Source organism: Puntigrus tetrazona, chromosome 2 (assembly GCF_018831695.1).
Source record: "Puntigrus tetrazona isolate hp1 chromosome 2, ASM1883169v1, whole genome shotgun sequence".
NCBI lineage: Eukaryota > Metazoa > Chordata > Actinopteri > Cypriniformes > Cyprinidae > Puntigrus > Puntigrus tetrazona.
This window is the reverse complement of record NC_056700.1, coordinates 25539844-25562699: the sequence shown is the minus strand read 5'-3', so window position 1 is coordinate 25562699 and position 22856 is coordinate 25539844. Positions and strand designations below refer to the sequence as shown.

Genomic DNA, 22856 nt, shown 5'->3' with positions numbered 1-22856 from the left:
AGGTAAACCTGAATTTCTGACTCTTGCTGTTTCATCACCCACAACTGCATCGACGTAAGCGTGTGATTGTGCAAAACGGAGCACAGTGACACAAAGGTTACGTGTTTTGACCTATGTCAGACGACAGAGCAGAGTTTTATTATAGCTTCACACCCAGCGCTGTGCAACATATATGGCCTGTTGGTTTACTATGAAACTGGATGAGTCAATTTTTTTATGAAGCCTAACTTTAATTGCACTTCTGGTCTTCACAAAAAAAGTGCTCTGAAATATACGAAGAAATATATAACTTTTTTAAAAGCACATCTTTCAGAATAAGTAGTTTCTTTCTTAATAAAGAGCATCCTTGAGGAAAAGTTAGGCGCATAAAGGGCAGAGACTAAACAAGACGACCTTTGTAATTGGTCATCTACAAGACATTCATTGAGCGACAAAGTGCACTGCATTGACAGTGGCCCTTGGAACACGACGGCCTAGCAAAAGCCAAAGCTGGCCCTGTTAAAACAAAATTAGCTGGCACAAACATCTCCATATTCTAAGGGCTGGCAAATTTATATCCAAAAGCTGAAGGGTACCAGCGGCGTCCACAAGGATGAGCTTTGGATCTTAGTTATGTATTGCTTAATGTGATTAATGTCATTCCTCCATCACAAATGGTTTTATGGAAAGGGTTTTGCTTTTGGCCTGAGCATTATTTGAAGAAGAAGATAGCGAGGGGATGACGTATGTGCGTCGCCGCATAAGCACTTAAGCATACGTGGGATTTTTTGTAGGAGGTTCGAGATTATTCACTCCAGCCCTGCATCTAACGAAGCGTTAATTTGGCCTCATATTTCCCGATTAATTTTTCTGATGTCCATCCAAATGTTCGGCGGCCTGAGCCACTTCTCCAGCCAAAAAGGGACAATGAGACGTTGAAAAGCTTCGGCTTTCAGGACTGACTGGGAGCTTGGCCAGCGCACAAGGAATTTTGTGAGGTTATAGCATAATTTGATTATGTTAATTATGAATTAGGACCTTAAAACTTAATATAAGCATTAAATCAGTCTGGATCCAGAAATACAAAACCAAACGTGCTCTGTTTTTGTTAGATGTGTAATGCTATGTGGACTGCAGTTTTGAGTTTGAGTGTGAGTGATTGCCTTTATAAGACAAACCTTGCATCTCCCTCAGTATTGAACTCTTGAGTGGAATGGATCATATGTTTCTGGGTTATAACTCGTGTAGGTTTTAAAGAGTTTAAAGCAACGTCTTAAAATGTATTGTATTTGACTCTTGTTGTGTGATTCGATCATGATCATCTTATTTTATTCTCTTGAAATCTAAGACCCTCTTACTCATGCAATATTAAATGCATAATCTGTGTTTCCATTAAAACACATTGATACGCATGACTTGTTGTTTAAATTAACTCAGTCTTTATTACTTCCCAGAAGGAACTGAGCCTTCCACGCAGAGGAAACATGTGAGTAGGCTTCATTCTCTAATATAATGTTTAGTCACTGTCATTTTCAGCTTGCATTTACTTTCCATTATATGCTAATGCATTATTTTCTTTTTACATTTTATTAATTCTAGTGTTTGTGTTTGTATTAATATATATATATATATATATATATATATATATATATATTACACACATTTTTAAGAAATCTGCATTGAAAAATTCAAATTCATTTAAAAGTGCATCCAAAGCAAATGACATTCACAGTTGCATAAAAGTAAAAACAGATTCTATAAAAAATTACATTTTTAGTATTTATATTTAAATATTAACATTCTATTGCTACATGTTGTTTAAAATACATAAAGCAAGCATTTTTAAGTTTTAAGCATAATAAGAAATTATGTGTCGAAAAAAAAAATAACAGAACGTGAGTTAGGCTAATTATTTATAAGTTTGCAATATGTTCATTTTTACATTTTTTGGTAATAATGTATCTGTCTTTATTCGATTATGTAAGAATGTATATAGAATAACGTGCAATATGTTTAATATTAATCATTTCATGCATTCAGTGTTCATTGGAACTGTGTTCATGAATTAATTTATAATGTAACAGTGACGCTCACATGAAAATGAGGGTTTTTGAAAGTTTTTTTAGTTTAGTTTGTCTTTAGGTTTTGACATTATCCTCTCCACAATAATCTATTACACGCGCTTACCAGCATGGGACACTCTTTGCATGCTAAGTTAAAGGAGGCGGGTTTAGTTGCCCGGCACAGTGACGTTCAAACCCCACCATGACCCCTTCTTTCAGTCAGACTCTTATGACAACTTCCTCCGCTCCGCGCACCCGCTTTTCTTTTTATTGTTGCCCCAAAACTTGCCATCGCGTACGGTCGTGCTGCTATACCTTTAAACCCGGGAGCAGCGTCCGTTGGCGGTGACAGGGCTCGAGTGTAACCAGACGATGGCATTTTCCAAACCAATGTGGCAATGTGTCACTTGTGAGAAAATAACGCGATGATGGCATCGCGCCGCCGTACTTAAGGCGCTTTCTGTCTACTCCCCCGTAACGTTACCGGGCGCGATGGAGTCTGTGTCGACATGGAGTTCGCCTGGGAATTGCGTTAGACTTCGGTGCTTTTACTCGTCGCAATGCTGCGGTGTATCTTCGATGAGGATTTGCTAACCGCGGGACGACGAAGACGAGCACACCGACATCATGTCTGATCGGAATTACTGGACGGTGTGTCCGAGTTATAAAAGTCAGTTCGTTTCCGGAGGTTTAGTCAAACGGCCCAAAAGGTAACGACGAGCTCGAGCGTGTTGCTGTATGTTTTTTTTGTTGTTGTTGTTGTGATTGATTGCTGGTCGTCAAGGTTGGTCCGCCAAACTTGCTGTAACTTGAAAAAACCCACGGACGCAACCGCGAGAAATGCGCTTGATAAACTAGATCGTTCTTTTTAAAATCCCGTGTAACTACTGTCGCGGTTTGAACGTATCTTCTTCGGCGTCCTGGGTTTGGTCGTGGACCGCATGCACGCTGTTTTTCCACCCTGCCCGTTTTTGTTTCCTATAGTAAACGTGGCCCGCGCACTGCCGAGCGTCCTCTGCTCCTCATTGTCCTGTCGGCGGTGGACGGTCATATTCTGTCGCCTAGTCTTTTCGTAACGTTTATATACCGTTTAACCGTACGTACGGAGGGCCTGCGACGGACGTGTCGTTATCTTTCGTTTTGAAATCCCTGCCAACAAAGTATAGTCCGTGTGCTCGATTGTAGGCTAATTTTGTAGTGAAAAGTTATAAGGTCGTCGAGGTCATAAGGAGGGTTGTTTATTTTGTTTAATAGAAGCCGAACTAAATTAGTTTTAAGAAAAGGTAATAAAAAGCATGTAAATGTAGAGCGGCGCAAATATTTGCTAGCTGAAAAGATTTTAGGTATTAGGAAATAAACTGCTTTAATGTGTGTGTATATTTTTCATTAAAGTGGTGAATGCTCACAGGAGATGAGGAAAAAAACGTTTTTTTACTCTGCATGGAGAGGGTCGCCCCTTCGTGGGTGCTGCCATGTTGATGTCACATGACCAGACTTGTTGTGTATATGAGTGGGCAGCTGCTTATACTGATAGCATGTTTACTACTTAAAGCCGTCTTTGACGACCTGTATCTCCCATTGCGCTGACCAAGAATAAACATTGTGAGTGCGCAGTCGAAACGCCTCCGTTCAACGCGCTCCCATTGAAAAAAGATAGAAGCAATAGAATGAAACCTTAAAGGGAAAAAAATCTGTCATTAGTCACCTTCATCCCATTCCAGATCGGTGACACTTTTTTATTTTTAGAGCAGAAATTAAGATATACCGTGACTGCCACGTTCTAGGCCGGGAAAGGTAGTAAAGGCATCATTAAACTTCAAAAATCAGTTCATGTGACACTTTGAATGTGGTAGTTGCCATTGGTGCCTGCGCAGGGTCAGAAAGCTCTCAGATTTCATCAAAAATGACTTAATTTGTGTTCTAAAGAGGCTGAAATGTGTTAACATAAAGCCCAAATTCATAATTTCTACTATGTAATAAATGTCCACAGGCCCGTTCAAAGAAACCGAAGACACTATTGATTGATTCAGTTATACCACATCTAATGTTTTTTGTAATCTCAAATTGTGTTCCACTTCTAAAGACGTTAACAGACCATCCCTACAGACGGCTCTCATAATGAGGAGTGTTGTGAAAACTATGTATTTTTGCCTTTCCACAGTAACCGGAACAAGAGGAAGAGTTTGGCTCCCTCACCTACTCTATCAAGACCGCTCTCACCCCTTCCTTTGCAAACTGGTAGCTATAATTACTACTTTTTGCTTCTCTCTCAATTATGATAATGATGTTTGATTTACACCGTGCATGATGATAAATACAGGCTAGCATAACATGCTTGCACAGCCAGCCCCGCTGCTGGAATATGCCAATGCCAGTAACACTTTGTCAACAAAGCCTTGCAAATGAGTGCCAGGCAATACAGAACCACTTCGGCATCCATTAACTCAAAACAACCGTAATGTGCACATTGATCATAGAGATGTGTTTCCTACAGGCAGCAGTCCTCTGGACAGTCCCAGAAATGTCTCCGGCAGTCCTTCGGTCAATTTTCCATTCATACGGAGGTAAGAGCTGAGCAGAATGAGACGGCAAACATGTCCGAGTGTATTTGCATTAGTCATTTGTCATGCATCATCTTATATCTGCCTTTTCATAATGGCTGTATAAAAGAAGCAAGGAATGAGTGGAAAGGTTTCTAGCCGCCAATGAGATTCTGTGTTCGCTGCAGCTGCCCTCAAGGCTGTACCGTGGATGGGAAGCTTGGCATTTGTCACAGCAATTATAGTGAAGTCAGTGTGTAGCCTCATTACTTTACGCTGCCGTGATTATGTACTGAGGCTCCATCCGCTTTTATTAATGCTTGCTTGAAATGATGGGACCCTACCAGCCTCCTTGTAGAGCTAGATGAAGATTCAACGAGTTGTTTTTTTTTTTTTTTTTTTTGTTGTGTATTTATTGTGCCCTAAAAGCAAGCAAGCATGCATGTAGCTATTTGTGGATGAATGATATGACTGTGTAGAGGTCCTATAAGTTCTTAAAGTAAGTTAGGTTTAAGTTTTGATATTGATATATATTCTATAGCATTTTTAATGTTGCTGACAAACTTGTAAATCTGGTGTATAGGCTAAAATTTTGGGGTCGGTAAGCCTTTTTTTTTTTTGTTTGAAAGAAATGCTGTTCTTGAGAATAATCCTTCATCAAATAATCCTTAAAAATATTAAGCTGCACAATTGTTAACATTGATAAGACAAGAAATGTTTCTCGAGCAGACACTGAAGACTGGATTAATGGTTACTGTATTAATACTGAAAATTTCGGCTTTACACAGGAAATAAAACATTTAACAAATATTACAGTTTTTTTAGATCAAATGAATGCCTCCTTGTAGAGCATAAGACCCCAAACGTTTTATGTATATGAGGAAATTTGTGTAAGTATATGATTTTGATGTGACTGATTGAAGTACTTGTTGTTGTTGTTGTTGTTCAGTTATTAAAACAACCAGCACTTTTAATAATTTTTTAACCATCTGAAGATTCCTTACGTTATGTTTTGTTGTGTCTCTCTCGTATTTTAGACCAGACACACGAAGGTGGTCCGTGGCATCTGTCTCCTCTGGATATGGAACCAATCCACCCAGTTCTGCTGTTTCAGTGAGTGGGCCCTCTCAACTCTCCTCAAAAGACCCTCTTTGTTTTCCTTTTTCTTCAGCCATCAGTCCAGTTTATCTGCAGTGTTTTCCTTTTATGTAATCAGACAATGCACAGAGCAGATGTGTTCAAACCAACGTATATATTATATCTGCTATCTGCAGATCATTTGATTTCGCTTTTGGAGTGCGCTTTAACTGCAGTACTAGTGCAGCTAGTTGAAAAAGAGTAACAAGTACACAGCATTCTAGATCCTCCTTCTTCTTATTATTATCATTGCACTATTACTATTATTGCACTTTACAGTGTTAATGTTGAAGCAGTCAGAGTCTATTGAAAGTGATTTCCATTCCTGACAAAAATGACGTTTAAAAGATTAATGGAAAATTATGGGCAACTTTAATCATGAATATACCTTTTTTCCATCATAGGTTCTCTTCTAAAATCTAATTGGCTAGAAATCGCTTTCTATAAATGGTGATCAGTGACCTTCACACTATATATAATTTTATTTATATAATTTGAACTGATCATCCTTGCCACAAAAATAGCATTTGGTCGTTACATGTCTACAGGGTTGACCATTGTGGGTAATTCTCAGTGGTGAAAATCCATTAATTTCATGGATTTATTTTCAAGGAGATTGTACAAAAAAAAAAAAATAGCCCCTTTCTGTTTTGAAATGATATATGGCCATTCATGGCTCATGCGATGAGGTCAGCCTCGTCTAACAATGTGCTATTGAGCTAGTGTCAGTGAAGACTTTATTCAGAGGGAAGCTGTGAAGCTCTGGTTTCCTCCTTCCAGCGCTGCTCCCGTCATGTGCTCTCCGTCTCCTTTCCCGAGATTTCCAGCCTTAAATTACCATCTATGCCACAGACAACTGCAAGCCAGAATGGAAAGCGTCCCGTCCTGTAGTTGTCTTGCATAATTGCACACACTGATAAGCAGCTTTAGAGTGTCAGATGCTCGCCACTTGTGCTTCGTGCAATCTGAGCGTACTCGCCCCGCCTCGCTATGCAGATCTCTGTGTATTCGTTGCCGAACAACTGCTGTTACGTTTTTACACATCTATAAATTAGGGTGACACAACAGGCATATGCAAATGTGATTTGTTGTCTGAATCTAGCTGTGTTTCTGTCTCTCTCGCTCTTTTCTTCTGCGTTAGTCTTCCTCCTCCTCACAGGAGCTCCTGCACCAGCTGCCCTCCCAGCCCACCCCAGATGACCTCCATCGCCTCTTCAAGCATTTCAGGAGCTCAGAGAGTGTGGCAGATGAGGATGGACAGCCCTCGCCTTTCCGTCCTCGCTCGAGGAGCCTTAGGTCTCTATGTGTTAGAAAAAGAAAAGAAACACGAACATCAATGCTGTATTTTCTTCTTTTTTTGTTTCATCTGGTGCAAAATGTGTGCTGGCATAGAAAATATAAAATCTTGTAACTTTTTGTGATACAAGTGAATAAGGATGAAAGATTAGTTTGGCTTGTACGTGCCAGGGTAATACTCGCTTACATGCTCTTATACAGTCAGGGGAAAAGGTCTGCCAACACCGTAGTTTAATTAGCTAATGCTTAATCCGCTCTGCTTTGACGAATTTGGCATGGCTAATCTATATACAGATTTAATGTTTCAAAGAATAATTGGTTTTTCTGGCAAATTGGTAAAAGTTAAAAAATTTTACCTAACAAAATTATTCTACTTTATTAAGTTTACTTTAGTAGATAATTGTCCTCATTTTATGATTTTTAAAACCTGCATCACTTATAAACTTGTAGGATAAATTTTGTTATTATTTTTTATGTAATTGTGGGATTTGAAGCTTCAAAATAGGGAAAGTGTGCAATTGTGTGAAAATCTATAGAAAATATAACACATCTATCTATATTTAAATATAAAGACAGCATTTATCACTTTTTTTTGTTTTGTTTTTTTTTTTTATCACGGAACCCATTTTTTCGAAATATATGCATATTAAAAAATATAATTGTTATTGCAACTAACCGCAACCAAGTTTTTGGTTACATAATTTTTGTGTGTACGGTGTATATTTAGTATGTAAATACATAAAAATAAACACACGTACAGTATGTATTTTGAAAATATTTACATATGTTTATATGTATATATTTATATTAGTATAATATAAAAAAACGATATACATAACGTATTTCCTTATTCCTTTCTTATACGTGCATGTATGTGTAGTTGCTTATACATAATAAATATACACACATTATGTAAACCAACTTAGTTATTGTTTGACTTTATTGTTTTATTGTAAAAGTGTATGTGATCAATTTAATGTAACCTGAAGTATTGTTTTGTTTTGTAGCCCTGGGAGGACATGTGGCTCTTTTGATAACGAGATTGTGATGATGAATCACGTCTACAAAGAACGGTTTCCAAAGGTAATTGAGCTCTGACATTTAAATTTGAGTTTTTCTTCATGGACGTGGACGCCACGTCAGGTCATCACATGTTGTTTACTTTGCTTAAATTGTGGCTGTGGGAAAATTGATGGCCTGGTTGGTCCAAACAAAGCAAACGACAATTGTCAGCTACGCAGTCTCACCGTGTTTTATCACTCTTGCAGGCTACGGCTCAGATGGAGGGGCGTTTGCTGGCAGTGATTGCAGACTACTCCCCAGACAGAGCTCCTCCTCTTGCCGATGGAGTGCTGGGCTTCATTCAACACCAGCTGGTCGAGCTCGTCCGAGACTGTCTGGAGAAGTCCAGAAAGGGGCTCATCACATCCTGCTACTTTGTGGAACTTCAGGAAAAATTAGACAATTTCCTGCACGAGGTAGAAACGCATACCTGTAATGAAGTAAAAAATGTGGAAAGTATCGCCTTGACATTTGGATCTGTTAAAAATGGATTGGTTTGCGTCAATCTAGTTTGCAATGTCGCTAAGGACTAGTATTTCACTGAAAAAAAAAAAAAAAAAGACAGTTGTGAAAACTGCCGTTTAAATCTTTGTTGATAGTTATATAAAAATAGATATTTTTCACAACGGTTGTAAAGCAAACACATTTTCAAAATTTGAAAATAATAATAAATGTTTCTTGAGCACCAAATACAATCATACATAATACAACATGAAATTTACACACACACTACTGAACAAGAAGTTTTGCAAGAACATGTCAAAATATCTGTCAAATAATTCTGGAACAATAGAAAATGATCCAGATAAAGTGAACCACGCTTAAGGTTTTTATAATGTCTAATGGCAGTATTAGTTTTGTAATAAAACTACTTAAATTACTTTAAATCATACTAAATCGATGCCGTTGGAGTTTGTTAATTGTGTGTAAATATTTGATTTTATGAGTTTATTATAGCTACTTTAGTAACCCAGACCAGAAGTAGTGAAAGATTTTGTTTTCTTTTGTTTGGTCTGTGTTTTTGTTTGAATAATATTAGCTACGTAATACACCGTGGCATGTGTGTTAGAGTGCATTTAAAGCTCAAGGCACAACTCTTCAGCCATACTGACTGTACATAAGTATCTTGCCAGGACATGCATTTGACCACTTACATGTGCAACTTTCTTTCAGTGCTAGTTTTTCAACATGGTACGTTTGACAGCCCTAGTTTGCTGTAGTTCATACTGGGTGGTTTAATGGTCTCTTTCCAGCTCTCAGCTGAATCACTGATACTGCCACAGCCTGTCGTCTTTATAAAAGCATTTTTACTGAATGATCACTGACTGAGAGCCTTGTGGCTCCAGACGCTTTGAGACCCCTGAAGTCCTGAGTGATTCTTTTAATAAGCACTGTTCCTGTCACATTTAATCAGAAAATGACATTCAGCAAACTGCTGCACTGAAGCACTGCGGTATCTTCGGAATTATGTTGCATCTATACAGGCACATGTGTTCGTTTTAAAATAAACCGGCAGCTTTCATTCCTCATACCAAGCCGCTGTTGTCACGTAAAGTTTTTCTGGAAAGAGGCACACTAGTCATCTGCAGTGTTTGTGTGCCCGGGCAGTCATGTCGACACTGGAGGGAAGGATGGTTAATTAGGGCAAGTGAGAGACTGTTTTGTCTCCCTGAGGAGCTTTTGCTTCATGCTTCTGAAGTCATGAATAGCAAATGAAGAGAAGAGGCTGATCAAATTAAGCAAAAGGAAACAGGTCGTGGTGCAACAAATTCCGTTTACCTTTCCAAGTTGCTTGCGTGGCAGGGTTTGGTGTTGTGTTTTTTTTTTTTTTGTTAGTGATATTTTAAATGAATGACATTCTCAGGATAAATTGTTTGATGAAAAAGAGCTCCAAAATTCTTCTTTTTTAAATGCTGCCATACAAGTTTAAAGTGACACGAGGGGAATTGAAAATGACAAATATTTAATTTTGGGTTGAACTATTTCTTGAAGTGACTTGTTTGTCTTAAATGTCATAGGGAGCTTGAAGGGGTTTTATGGTCTTGTTCCATGATTACTTCTCTCTGTCCTTTCACAGTAAATTGGGTCACTTATTTCTTTAACTTTTACCATTTGAGATCTGACTCATGGTAATGTCTACCAAACTTTATGCAAAAATGTAGGTTGTTTTGTTTTGTGCTCATAAAGTTTATTTGCATTGACCCTGAGTGTTTTTTTTCAGGCATATGAGCGCTCTGAGAGCGAGGAAGTGACTGTGATTGCCAAACTCGTGAAGAAGATTCTCATCATTATTTCCAGACCAGCAAGACTACTGGAGTGTCTGGTAAAAAGATGGTTCTGTACTAAGAAGAATGTATTTTTATCGCATTAAAACCTTATTTTCTGTTTTGGGTCTAAGAGACCACAATACCAATTTTAATTTATGGTTAAGTGTGTATATATAGAGAGAGAGAGCTTGTCTGATTACTGAGATTTTATGTGGGTTATTTAGCCCATTAATCTACCTTTTTTGTAATTTATTATTACAAAATCTAATGCCTCAATCTAATGCCATTCATATAATCCTGACATGCCATGTTTCTGTTAACCATCAGGAGTTTGACCCTGAGGAGTTTTATCAGCGTCTCGAAGTTGCAGAAGACCAAGCAAAAATAGGCCAGGGCATCAAGACTGATATCCCCCGATATATCATCAGTCAACTGGGTCTCACCCGAGACCCCCTGGAGGGTATAATTATGATTTATCTAGCACCTCACCCTTAAATTATACGTTTTGTCTATGTTGTAAAGGGTAATTAAATGTTAGCCTCAGGCAAACAAGTGATTGAGTTTTCTCTTGTTTTTTTTTTTTTTTGGTTCAGACATGGTGCAGCTTGAGCACAACAACTCAGGCAGCCCAAGCAGAGATCTGGATGACACTGCAGAGGTAAGGCAATAAATCAAAGCTTGACAAAATTCTTAAAGTTGCTCGCTGTTTCTCTACACTGCTGGAGGTCTCATACTTTTCTTTCCAGCCGAGGAGCAAGCTATTTCAGAAGTCTTTGCTTCAAACGCACAATTTTGTATAGCTGTGAAAAGAAATGGAAAATGTGGATTGCAGTAGTATTGGTGCAAATACAGCGTGTAGTGAACCTTTAATTTATCATTGAAAAGTAAAATAAAAAAAAAAATTAACTTTAAAATAGGGTGACCATAAGGTCCATTTTTTTAGGACTCATCCTTACCAGGATTTCTGTATTACTTTGATTCATAGAGCCCAGAGAGAGTTTTGATAACATAAGGAAGTGATGCCATACACCGGTCGCTCAAATAAAGCCAAACTAGACTATATTTTAGGCAAAATGGCTCTTATGGTCACCCTAATTAAAACAACTTTAGATTCTCAAACTGTCTCAGAATAGTAGTACATTATAATTGAGATTGGATGGGAAGCACTAACAGAAGTTGTAAAATCTGAATATGCTACTATTGTTTTTAATATGCTACTATTGTTTTTAATATGCTACTATTGTCAGTTTGATTTAGAATGCAGTAAAATGGCAATGTTTAGAAATTTAAAGTGCAATTTATTGCTGTGATGCAAAGCTCAATTTTCAGCTTTTGTTACTTAAGTCTTTATGATGCTTTATAAATCATTCTGATATGCTGATTTGTTGATCAAGAAACATTTCTTATATTGAAAAACTTTTTGGTGCCTAATATTTTGGTGAAATTGCGAAGCATTTTTCAGTTCAAAAGAACAGTATTTAACAGAAATATTTGTAAAGGCATGCTTGTATTACAGATTTACGTTTGAATGGAAGTGGGAAAATATATACGTTAAGTTGAGTTTTGGGGAAAAAAATTTTTTTGTCAAATAGATGTGGTATTGTTCCATTCTTGAGAGTTTTCAGAATCATATTTTGTGTCCCAGAATCGTCAGGGAACCACAACGCTCAAGAAAACCTCTGGAAAGAGACTTTGAGACTATAAAGCTCATCAGCAATGGGGCTTATGGGTGAGCTTACATTTATTCCTTTTTTTCATTAAAGAGGAAATTTCATTGTTTTTAGAATCGCATGAATTTAGGTTGCCAGTTTATAAAAAGACTGGAATACACTTTATAACTTTTGTCTAGAGCTTTCCCTCAGTTTGCATTCTGGAGAGATCAACTCTAGTGGTGGAAAATCAGAATAAATCTCCAGATTTTGGCCAGTCAGAGATGACAGATTTCACAGAAAACAACATGAATTACGACAGGCAAAGACGCTCAGTTTTTAGCTTTAGACTAGGATCCCATCCGTTCAGAAGATATTAAAAACACGCTTTGTAAGTTGAGTCTGTTTTAGAGCGCACATTGTTTTCATTTATCTTGTCTTCTCGTAACGAGGCACATGTTTCTGTGTTAGTTTGTTGTGTTGGTAATGAGTTTTATTGATGCCCAGATTCTTTCTCCGTTTATAAGCATTTATAAAGTCAACAAGTGTCGTTTTTTTTTTTTTAACTGTTGAGAGTTTTAGAAAGTTTTATAAAGCTCTTTAGAATATCAAACAGCTTTGATCCTGATCTAAATGTGTTGACTTGCAGGGCTGTGTACCTGGTAAGGCATCGCGCGGACACGCAGCGCTTTTGCCATGAAGAAGATCAACCGGCAGAACTTGATCCTGAGGAACCAGATCCAGCAGGTGTTTGTGGAGCGAGACATCCTGACGTTTGCAGAGAACCTTTTGTTGTCAGCATGTTCTGCTCCTTTGAGACACGAAGGCACCTCTGCATGGTCATGGAGTATGTGGAGGGTGAGTCAGAAAAGTGATGTGTTGCTGCAAATATGTTTCTTGATCTAATCTTATGACACACACACACATGCGCCATTCCTTGTGTATACTGTCATGTGTCTGCAGCTGTAGTGTTTTAATATGAAATTGTCTTTACAGGTGGAGACTGTGCAAATTTGCTGAAGAATATGGGTCCCTTGCCGGTGGACATGGCCAGAATGTACTTTGCAGAGACTGTTCTGGCACTAGAGTATCTTCATAATTATGGTATCGTGCACAGGGATCTCAAACCTGACAAGTAAGAGCTGCTCGATGATGTAATCCTGCCATTATGCCTGACTCCACTTCCTGCAGATATTGCAATCACTGTGTTTGTTTCCTGACTTCAGCTTGCTCATTACGTCGATGGGGCACATTAAACTCACTGACTTCGGTCTGTCTAAAATCGGTTTAATGAACATGACCACAAACCTGTATGAAGAACACATGGAGAAAGATACAAGAGAGTTCATTGATAAACAGGTAAGTCTACCCGTTCATTCAGCACACCAAATAACATACTAATTTTGAGCGTTCGCATTTAAATTACTTCTTTTCTTTTCTTATTTTATCCACATAATTTCTTCTTTTCTTGCATGAAACAAAAAATGCAATGGCTGTTGCCTAATGCATAAAACAACAATATAAAATCAGATTTAAGTGTTACATGGAAGAAAATATTTTAAGTAAATTAGGTATTTATTTCTGCTTTTTTTTCGCCAGACTCCATGACGGAAAAAACTGTTAAACATGAGACTTAAAAAGTAATGTAAATGGAAAGCTTAGAGCAAATAATGATTTAAATTTTGTATATTATTTTACTTGATTTCATTCCTGCAAAGGTAGCCTTTTTTGTTGTTGTTGTCGTTATTCATTAATTCAGTAACATGCTATACTGTAATGCTGAACACATAATGAGTTAATTTAGTTATGTTTAACTAATTTAACTCACACAGGCTATACTATGGTTTCAGAGAAGTTCAAACTTGAACTTATATGTATATTTCTAATATATAAACAACTTTTTCTTTCTTGTTTTCTAGGTTTGTGGCACGCCAGAGTACATCGCGCCAGAGGTCATCCTCAGGCAAGGTTATGGGAAACCTGTGGATTGGTGGGCCATGGGTATTATTCTTTATGAGTTCCTGGTGGGCTGTGTGCCTTTCTTTGGAGACACACCAGAAGAGCTCTTTGGCCAGGTGGTCAGTGGTAAGAATCACGATATCTTAAACCCTAAGAGCGATTGAACGAATGATCGTGATTGAAATGATTTCTGTCTGCTGGATGATAAAACGAGTTGAAAAGGTTCCCATTGCCCTATTTCGCGGAACAAATCTGAGCTGTATCGAAGCATCAGAATAGACTTGGAAGTTGTCTCTCTTGATATGAGCCCTAATTTTTCAAAAGCTTTCAGTGCTTGGCAACAGTGTAAAATTCTACTTTATACGATTAATGTTGTGTGCATTTGTCTGTGTCCTTGTCACTTCATAGATGAAATTGAGTGGCCAGAGGGTGATGATGCATTGCCTCTTGAGTCTCAAGACCTCATCACAAAACTGCTAAGACAGAGTCCCAAAGAGCGCTTGGGAGCTGGTGGGTGTTTTGCCAGTTTAGTCCTAATGAATGCCTATTTATCTGTTTGATTTGAGCATTATGTAAATTGTTAGTTTTCAGTCATTTCTATACATTTTGTTTTTTATCCTTTTTGTTTCTTTCAGTTTTAGTAATGACTCTGCTTAAAAGCTTAAATGCATAAAAAACAGAAATGTAGCCATGACACTTAAAGTACCAACACAACTGTTTAGGAATTTGGTCGTGGTCATAAAGTAGCCAGCTACCATTCATGTGTGGTATGACCTACAGGAGGGGCAGCAGAGGTCAAACATCACTTTTTCTTTCATGGTCTGGACTGGAGTGGACTGTTAAGACAGAAAGCGGAGTTCATTCCACAGCTTGAAACTGAAGACGACACAAGTTACTTTGACAGTAGGTGGCTCTCCTTGCTCTTTTATGATTTTTATGAAATATAAATATAATGTAGATGCAGCTTAACTTCTGTTCATCTGCTGCCCAGCACGTTCTGGACCGTTACCATCACTCTGAGGAGGACGATGAGACCAACGATGATGAGTCTTATCAGGAGATCAAGTTTTCTTCCTGCTCGCATCGCTTCAGCAAGGTGAAATAGCTGTGTGCACAATGTTATATCATAGTGACGCCTGTCATTTAACATGCTAAGACTTATTTTTGTCATGCGAATCAGGTGTACAGTAGCACCGAGCAGCTGGCTTCTCCGTCCAACTTGAGCCTGTCCTCCTGAGCGGAGCTGCAGTGAGGAGAAGGAGGACCGTGGGACGGTCATTCAATGCTGTCTCCAGTTGAAAACCCAAGACAGCTACCAAGCAGCGACAGGAAGCAGGATTCCCACAGGGGCAGGTAAAGATTGCTGTGTACAGAAGAGCAGACTAACACACTACATAATATTTCGGCGGTGTATATACCTAGATAAAGCTGGAATACGCCACGATTTTTAAAATCTGAATCATTTTAAAACATGGGACATCATACGCCAAACAATCATACTCTGGAAGACTTTAAAGGTGTTCCTATAGCAACAAACCCATGCGGAAATGTGCCTTGTTGCTGGGAAAATAAGTGAAAACGATACTGGCCCCTAGAATTGACTGAAAATGTAATTGAGATCAAATAAACGTTAAAATAAAATGAAACTTTATTTAAAATGTTTTCAAAATCAAATAGAAACGACTAAATGTAGAACTAAAACTGAAGTCATAACTAAAAAATACAAAAATAAAATTATAATGGTGTGCATGAATAACCGCTTTTGAAAAGTGATATAATGCAAGCATTAAGTTTTACAAGCAAAAATTGCGTCGAAGGGTATATTAAAAAAACAATGTTTGCTTTGGTTCTAGTATTTTTCTTTCTTATGATTGCTTCAAAGTGTTGTTTATTTGTTGTATGTCATTTCTTTTCTATCAGTCCAAGTCCGAGGCCGAGAGCATCGCGTCCAGTTCCTCTCAGCCTGAGAGGGGCACTAGTCCCCTAATTTTGAACAGCACTCAGAGTCTTGAGGCCATGCCACACTTTGCCTTTCCTGAGGATGAGGGTAACCATTTTTAATGCATATTTTAATCTAGTATTTGTTCAAATTAAAGGGCAACTTGTGAATTGGTCAGTCTGTAAATGCTTATTCTCAATTTGAGTTTTTGTTATGTATTTGTTTTTTCTCAGAAGGTCTTGTGTCAAATCTCCGGCGAATTCGTCTGCGCAGCAACTCCACTGGAACAAGACCTACTAACCGCAGGGACCACAAGGGTCCATACGCCTCGGGCTCCAGCAGGAGACCCCAGAGAAACCACGCCACCATTTACATGCAAAGTCCCCAAGTCTGCATCCGTGTCTGGCCTTTCTCTCATCGTCACAGCAGGTACAGTGAGCTCAGATGTGTTCATGTAGACGTTGTACCATCATGTGATAGCATCACAATCAAGGCAACTGAAATTCATGTGACTACAACAATAAACAAGTGAAGCAGGTGGTTTCAAGAGAACAATGAACAGCTGAGAAGAACAGAGAGTCTATTGACGTAGATGAAAGCGAAACATGACACGACAAACTTTGTGTTAGATATTTATTAACAATGTGTGAATATTGCAGCTATTATGGGGCATTTATCATATGTATGATCATGTATTTTTGCTGTAGATGACATCCCTGGTGGGCTCCAGACAAGCCCCATGTCTTCACACTCCCTCTCATCCAACCCTTCATCTCGGATTCTTCCCCAACCGAGACCTCTCTTAGCATGAACAGTCTTCGTCCTCCTGTGGTCATTCACAGCTCTGGGAGGAAGTACGGCTTTGCACTCCGTGCCATTCGGGTCTCACATGGGCGACACTGATGTCTACACAGTGCACCACATGGTCTGGGTAAGTAATAAGGATGCAGTGTGCATTGCTCCACTCTGTATAGTGGTTAACTTTCATTATAATATTTTTAAATACATTTTAAATTTATGGTTTTGACCAAAGAGATTTGGTGGGCTGAAACTCATTGCCTCGGTTTAAGCAGCGTGTGAACTGAACATCTATTCTTTTCCTTATTATAGCTCGAAATAAACAAAAACAAGCATCAGAAGTTATATGGAAAGAAACAGTACAACTGTGAAATGTTTTATGTAGTCATATGTTTCAACTCCGATCACGTGAAATATCAGAACTGACCGCCATAAGTAGACCGTCATGTTTATTCAACGAATAATTGTGAGCTCAGCTCAGCTTCTTTGTGTACAGCTGTTACCAGGAAAACCGCTATTTCTGCTGAAAGCACCTCCTGCTGGCAGAGAAGGAGGCCCTGTTTACACTAGTGCGTTTTTCATTTTAAAAAATGTTCAATTTGAAAAATAATCCTCATCTACAGTGTCGTTTCTTCATGCGTTTCAGAAACAATCTCCACTACAAAACCTACAACTCATGTCATGTGACCGCTAACTGAGAGTTAGTTAACGGTTAATCTACCTGAGACTTGTTATATCACGCATCACTGCTATTTCGATTTTGATTGTTTCCATTGTCTTCATTTGTAAGTCACTTTGGATAAAAGCATCTGCTCAATTGAATGTAATGTAATCATAGATATGTATAGATAGATGGCCTATTATTTAGATGGCAGACACGTCTGTGTGCTTAGAGTGGTCGAATGAGAAATCTACCAATATATATCTATGGGTACAATAATGAGCATGATGTTATTGTTTATACCAGGGTACCCAACCCTGCTTCTGCCGATTGATTGTCCTGCATAGTTTCTAAACTAAAACGGGTGTGCAGCGTTTTCCAAAGTCTCGGTTTTCAACCTTGAAACACACTAGTGTAAACGGGGCCTAAATTTGTATTTTTCCATCAAATTTACGCAGCAAGCGTATTTTTCTTAAGCGCTGATAGACTTCCACAAAGAATCGATAACAATAGCATAGTTAGAGTAGATTACACTTGAGCCACAAAAACGCATGCGTGTGCAATAATGATTTTGTTGTTACCTTTGAAATGTTCTATAAACAATTTTGTGAATTGTTACACACATCAAAAGTTTTTTTTTTTTTTTTTTAAGCTAAATGAAAATTACATTTTGTTCAAAAAAAAAAATCAAATTTGCTTCATCACTATGGTTATTCATGCTCAGAACCCAGTGTACTAACATTTTTATTGGTTTGACCCATTTAAATGTGCTTTTCTGTGTCACTGTTGATCTAGAGCGTTGAAGACGGCAGTCCTGCTCACGAGGCCGGGCTGAGGGTCGTAACCTCATCACTCACGTGAATGGAGAGTGTATCCAGGGTCTGGTGCACACCGATGTGGTGGAGCTTTGCTGAAGGTACGATTATCAAATAGATCTGGAGTTAAAGGCAGTCCATGTGCTTTTTCAATAGGGAGTTGAATAGATGCTTGATTTCTTTATATTTAATTTTTTTTTGTAGAGTGGCAGTAAAGTGACTCTACAGACGACTCCTCTTGAGAATACGTCCATTAAAATTGGGCCTCGAGAAAGACCAGCTCCAAGGGGAAAATGGCACGACGCAGTAAAAAGAGCAAAAGGAAAGAGGGTCAAGACAGGTTGGAAAGATGTGGTGTCTTGTGGAACATTTTAAACTAGTTAAACTCTTTGAAACCCAAAATCTAATTTAAGCCTAACTTTTCTAGCAAACGGCGAAACCTTTTGAAGAAGCTGCCCAAACACAGTCCAGGGATTCAGAACAGTCGCAGTTTCTCGGCGGGTTTTCAGCACTCACCTAACGACAGCCTGTCTGACTCCCCGACGCCGAGCCTGTCTCCTGGGCCCAACACGCCGTGCAGAAGCCCAGCTCCAGACCTGTCATGTGGTATGACTCACACTCTCTCCTTTTCTGCTTCGGTCTGTAATCAGATATGCCTCAAAAAATAATTCCTAATTCAAGGAATCAGATTCTTTAATAGAAAGTATTTATTAAAAATAATTATTTCTCGGTATTTAAGTATTTACTTTTTTTCCATTCAAAAGACCCTCATGATTCAACAAATCATCCATAAAAGTAGCTTTAAATCAGATAATCAGATAATGGTAAGGCATGGTTCAAGTTATAAAATATTAGTTCAAGTTATAAAATATTTATACGTTAATTAAGGGATAATCAACGGCTAGTTGTGCGTTAAAGGATTGTACATGCATGATGTGGAGGCAAAGAACCAGCCAACGTGAAGCGGAATTTGTTGCCTCCTCGAAGTCCTGCTTATTTCATGGTCATTTGCCAAGTTATAGACGAGTTAAAACTAGTATTACTCTTCACAGTGCAATATATGACCAGAAGGGTAAAAACAACAGTTATTTTTGTCAGTTATGGCTTGTGTGCTCTAGCATTCTACCCACTTCAAATCAGACAGAGATAAAATGGTGTGGTAATATCACATTTATATTAATTATAGCATTTATTTGAATTAATTATCAAGAGAGAGGGAGAGATGCAGCTCTCTACAAACAATACAGGTTGTTTAGTTCAAAAATAACACGTTTTCCACCACTATATTTTTGATCAAATAAATGCAGCCTAGATGAGCATTTAATAATTTAAAAACCTCTCTAAATTGGGGTGTGTGTGTGTGTGTGAAAATTTATATATTTTTTCAGTTTGAAAGCTTATTTGAGAAGCATTATGGTGTGTGCACATTAAAAGCTAAGCAAATATTTGCATTGTGTTATTTGCTGGATGGTTTTCAGTCTGAGGAGTGTGACGCACATCATCATCAACAACATTTTGTTTTGCCTTTTCTTTACCGCTATTGCTGCTCTGTACCGGTTGTTAAAGTACAATTTAAACCGAAACGCTGATGTTGTCAAACCAGACGTGTCAAACTCTTTGCTGATTGGCTTGCGCAACAACACGTCGTGCAAATTCGCAGTTGAGGTGAAATATCATGCATTGCGGCGACTGCTTCGCCCAATGTGCGTCAGTCACGTGTGCATGCAAACACAATTAAATCTCCAATCCGTTTTTAATGAATTGTTTTTAAATAAAGTAACTTTTTGCTTTTGTTGAGTAGTACGTCAGTGATTAGCATTGTTTGCACTCTTTCAACAGATTCAAACTCTCCTCAGAGTTCCTCCCCTGCTCGAGCTCTCCGAATTCTCCCATCCTCAAAGTCGACACAAGTTCCCTTCACGTTTTGGGATCCAAGATTGGTCTCCGTTACAGCAAGGAGGCCGCTGCAAGTCCACCAACAGTATTCCCCCTCCCCTCGCCTGCAATCCCTCCTCACAGCCTCTGTCTCCACAGTGTTCTCCATCGTCCTCGCGGAGCTCCTAAAAGCCTCCACTGTTTCATAATAAGATGATGTCCCCTCCGACCATCGTGAGACAGACCGGGTGTCCTCGCAGCGCAGAATCACCTCGCTCGCCACTGCTGAGCAGGGTTCATTCATCCGAGAGGCCCTCCGGTGCTCAACATGGAGACAAAAGGCCTTCTCCACTCAAGACACACTGTGGAAGTTCCCAGAGCGAAGCAGAGGGACTCGAGTCACAAACTAGTGACATTGCCTCAGGTTTTGTGTGTGTCGGCGACCACGCTAGACAAGGGTTGTACCTGGCTGGCCAACGGGCGAGGGACTCTGGCGGTGTGGTTATGAGGAAGCTAAACTTGTCTGAGAGACGAGATTGTTTAAGAAGCAGGAAGCTGTTCAGGAGGTCAGCTTTGATGACTCTGATGACAAGGAGGTCACGACATCTACACCAGTGCCATCTCATCCGCTTTTCAAAGCTGCGTGGATCAGCACAATGCAGGCGGAGGGAAGCTCTGAGACTTCGGCGAGTAAACCCGACGAGCTTGGATCCAAGCTAAGAGAACAGAGGAAACCAGAGGATGGCTGTTAGCCTTAGATAAGTCCAGAAAACTGTGAGACGGGTGCTTCCATTATCATTCAAATCAGAATCGTAGAGAAAACAGGAGTAGGGAGTCTTAGTTTAGTATCATTTATTTGTAGGTTAGAAGTCATTGACCTGCCAAACTGTCTTATTAAAAGGATAGTTTTCTAATAAATGAAAATTCTGTCATTTTTTTCCCACCTCATAAACCTGAATAACTTACTTTCTGCTGTAGAACATTCACGAAAAAAAATGTCTGTTGTTTTTGAGCCCATTTAACTTTCATTGTGTAGACAAAAGCAGTCTTAAATGGATAGTTCACACTAAAATTCTCATTTACTAACTTCCATGCAGGTCCAAAAGTTTTTTTTTTTTTTTTTTTTTGTATGAAAATATCTTAAAGAATGCAGGTAATCAAATAGTTAATGGTCCTCATTGACTTTCAGACCATTTATTTCCCTACTATGGAAGTCAAATGGAAACCAACAAGAAATGACGCTAAAATGTTAATCTTTTGGGTGAACTATTCCTTTAAAACATTGTTGGCATTGTTTGTGTTCCACCAAAGTAAATGATATGACAGAATTTTCCTTTTTTGGGCAGATTATCCCTTTTATGAATTTGTTTTACCAGATAGCACAATAAACTTTTGTAGATTTTGAAAGATTTTATTTATTACATTTGTTTTATACAAGATGGGAATGGAAAGGTCATACAGTAGGATCGCTTTCTGAGAATTTGCACACATGTGGTCCTGCTGAGGTTCAATTACTGTTGTCTCTTCATTCTCATATCTCATTTATATCAGTAATATTGGCATATAACGTCATGTAACGTCTGAGTTGTCAACAAAAAGTAGTTATTATGTTGACTAATATTATTTTTTTTGCCATTTTGCAAACTTGGATGCAGTCTTGTGTTGGTTCGGTCATACCCAATAATATCCCAGCACCTAAACAACGACTTGTGAGAAGCCATTTGGCCAATGTTGGTATTGTAGAGTATCATGTTTACCGGAGCATTGTTGTTCTCGTTACTTAGAACAAAGTGGATTATGAATACTAATTTGGTCACAACTTTTTATTTATGTTTTGGAATTGGTATGTGTTATAGCAGTGTTGTACAACTGAAATCATTTGACGTACGTAATCTTTAACAAATGGTTGCTCTGTCTTTTAGTGTTTTGTAGTCGGACTTGTGGAAATGTCTGTTCTCTTGAATTCACTCAACAGCCATGTGGGATGTTTTTGTGAGTACCCTATATAAATGCCATAGTTCAAATCTGCACTGTAGCCTTCTGAAGTGTTGACATCTGCTTGTTTGGTTACACAAAAATTCAGTTACGAGTAACCTGAGCTTTCTATGTAATGGGTTGCTTAAACTGGACGCTTCCTCATTCATTTATCAGATTTAAAGAGACAGAAGACGAAGTTTAGATACTTGCACTCCCAGTCTGACTTGTCTTTCTCTTCTTCTTCTGTACTTCAGATTTGTGTGGCACTGTTTCCTTATTCACATACAACTTTCATTTACTTTTGTATGGTACTGTGGTGTTTTAAGTTGATTTTGTGTAGTTGATCCAGTTCTTTCCACAGCCGTGGACTCAGAAAGATCCTAGACTCTTAACTAAATCCACTCACTCACAGTGTATTTGTAAAGTTTATTTAACCATGATTAAATGTGTACATAATTGCTGATAATCATATTTCAGTGGTTTCTGTGCTTTTTCTGTTGTGACCATGAATGTTTTTCATATTTAAGCACTAGTGGCCTGTGGTATATTAACTACCTCCAGAAATTATTACAATACACTACAAAAAAACAGTCTGTCTATCCACACACACACGACCTAAGGCTGCATTTATTTGATCAAAATATAGTAAAACTAATTTTGTGAAATATTATTACTATATATATATAGAGATATATATATAGATATATATATATATAGATATAATATTACAATATTATTTCTGACAGATTTTCAGCAGCCATTACACCAGTCTTCAGTAACATGATCCTTCAGAAATCATTCTAATACACTAATATTGGAAAGAAATATTCTTATCAGTG

General features: G+C 38.3%; 1 pseudogene; it reads left to right on the top strand.

The window, feature by feature from the left end:
- Positions 1-1871: 1871 nt before the first annotated feature.
- LOC122324229 lies at positions 1872-22488 on the top strand (annotated as a pseudogene).
- Positions 22489-22856: the final 368 nt, after the last annotated feature.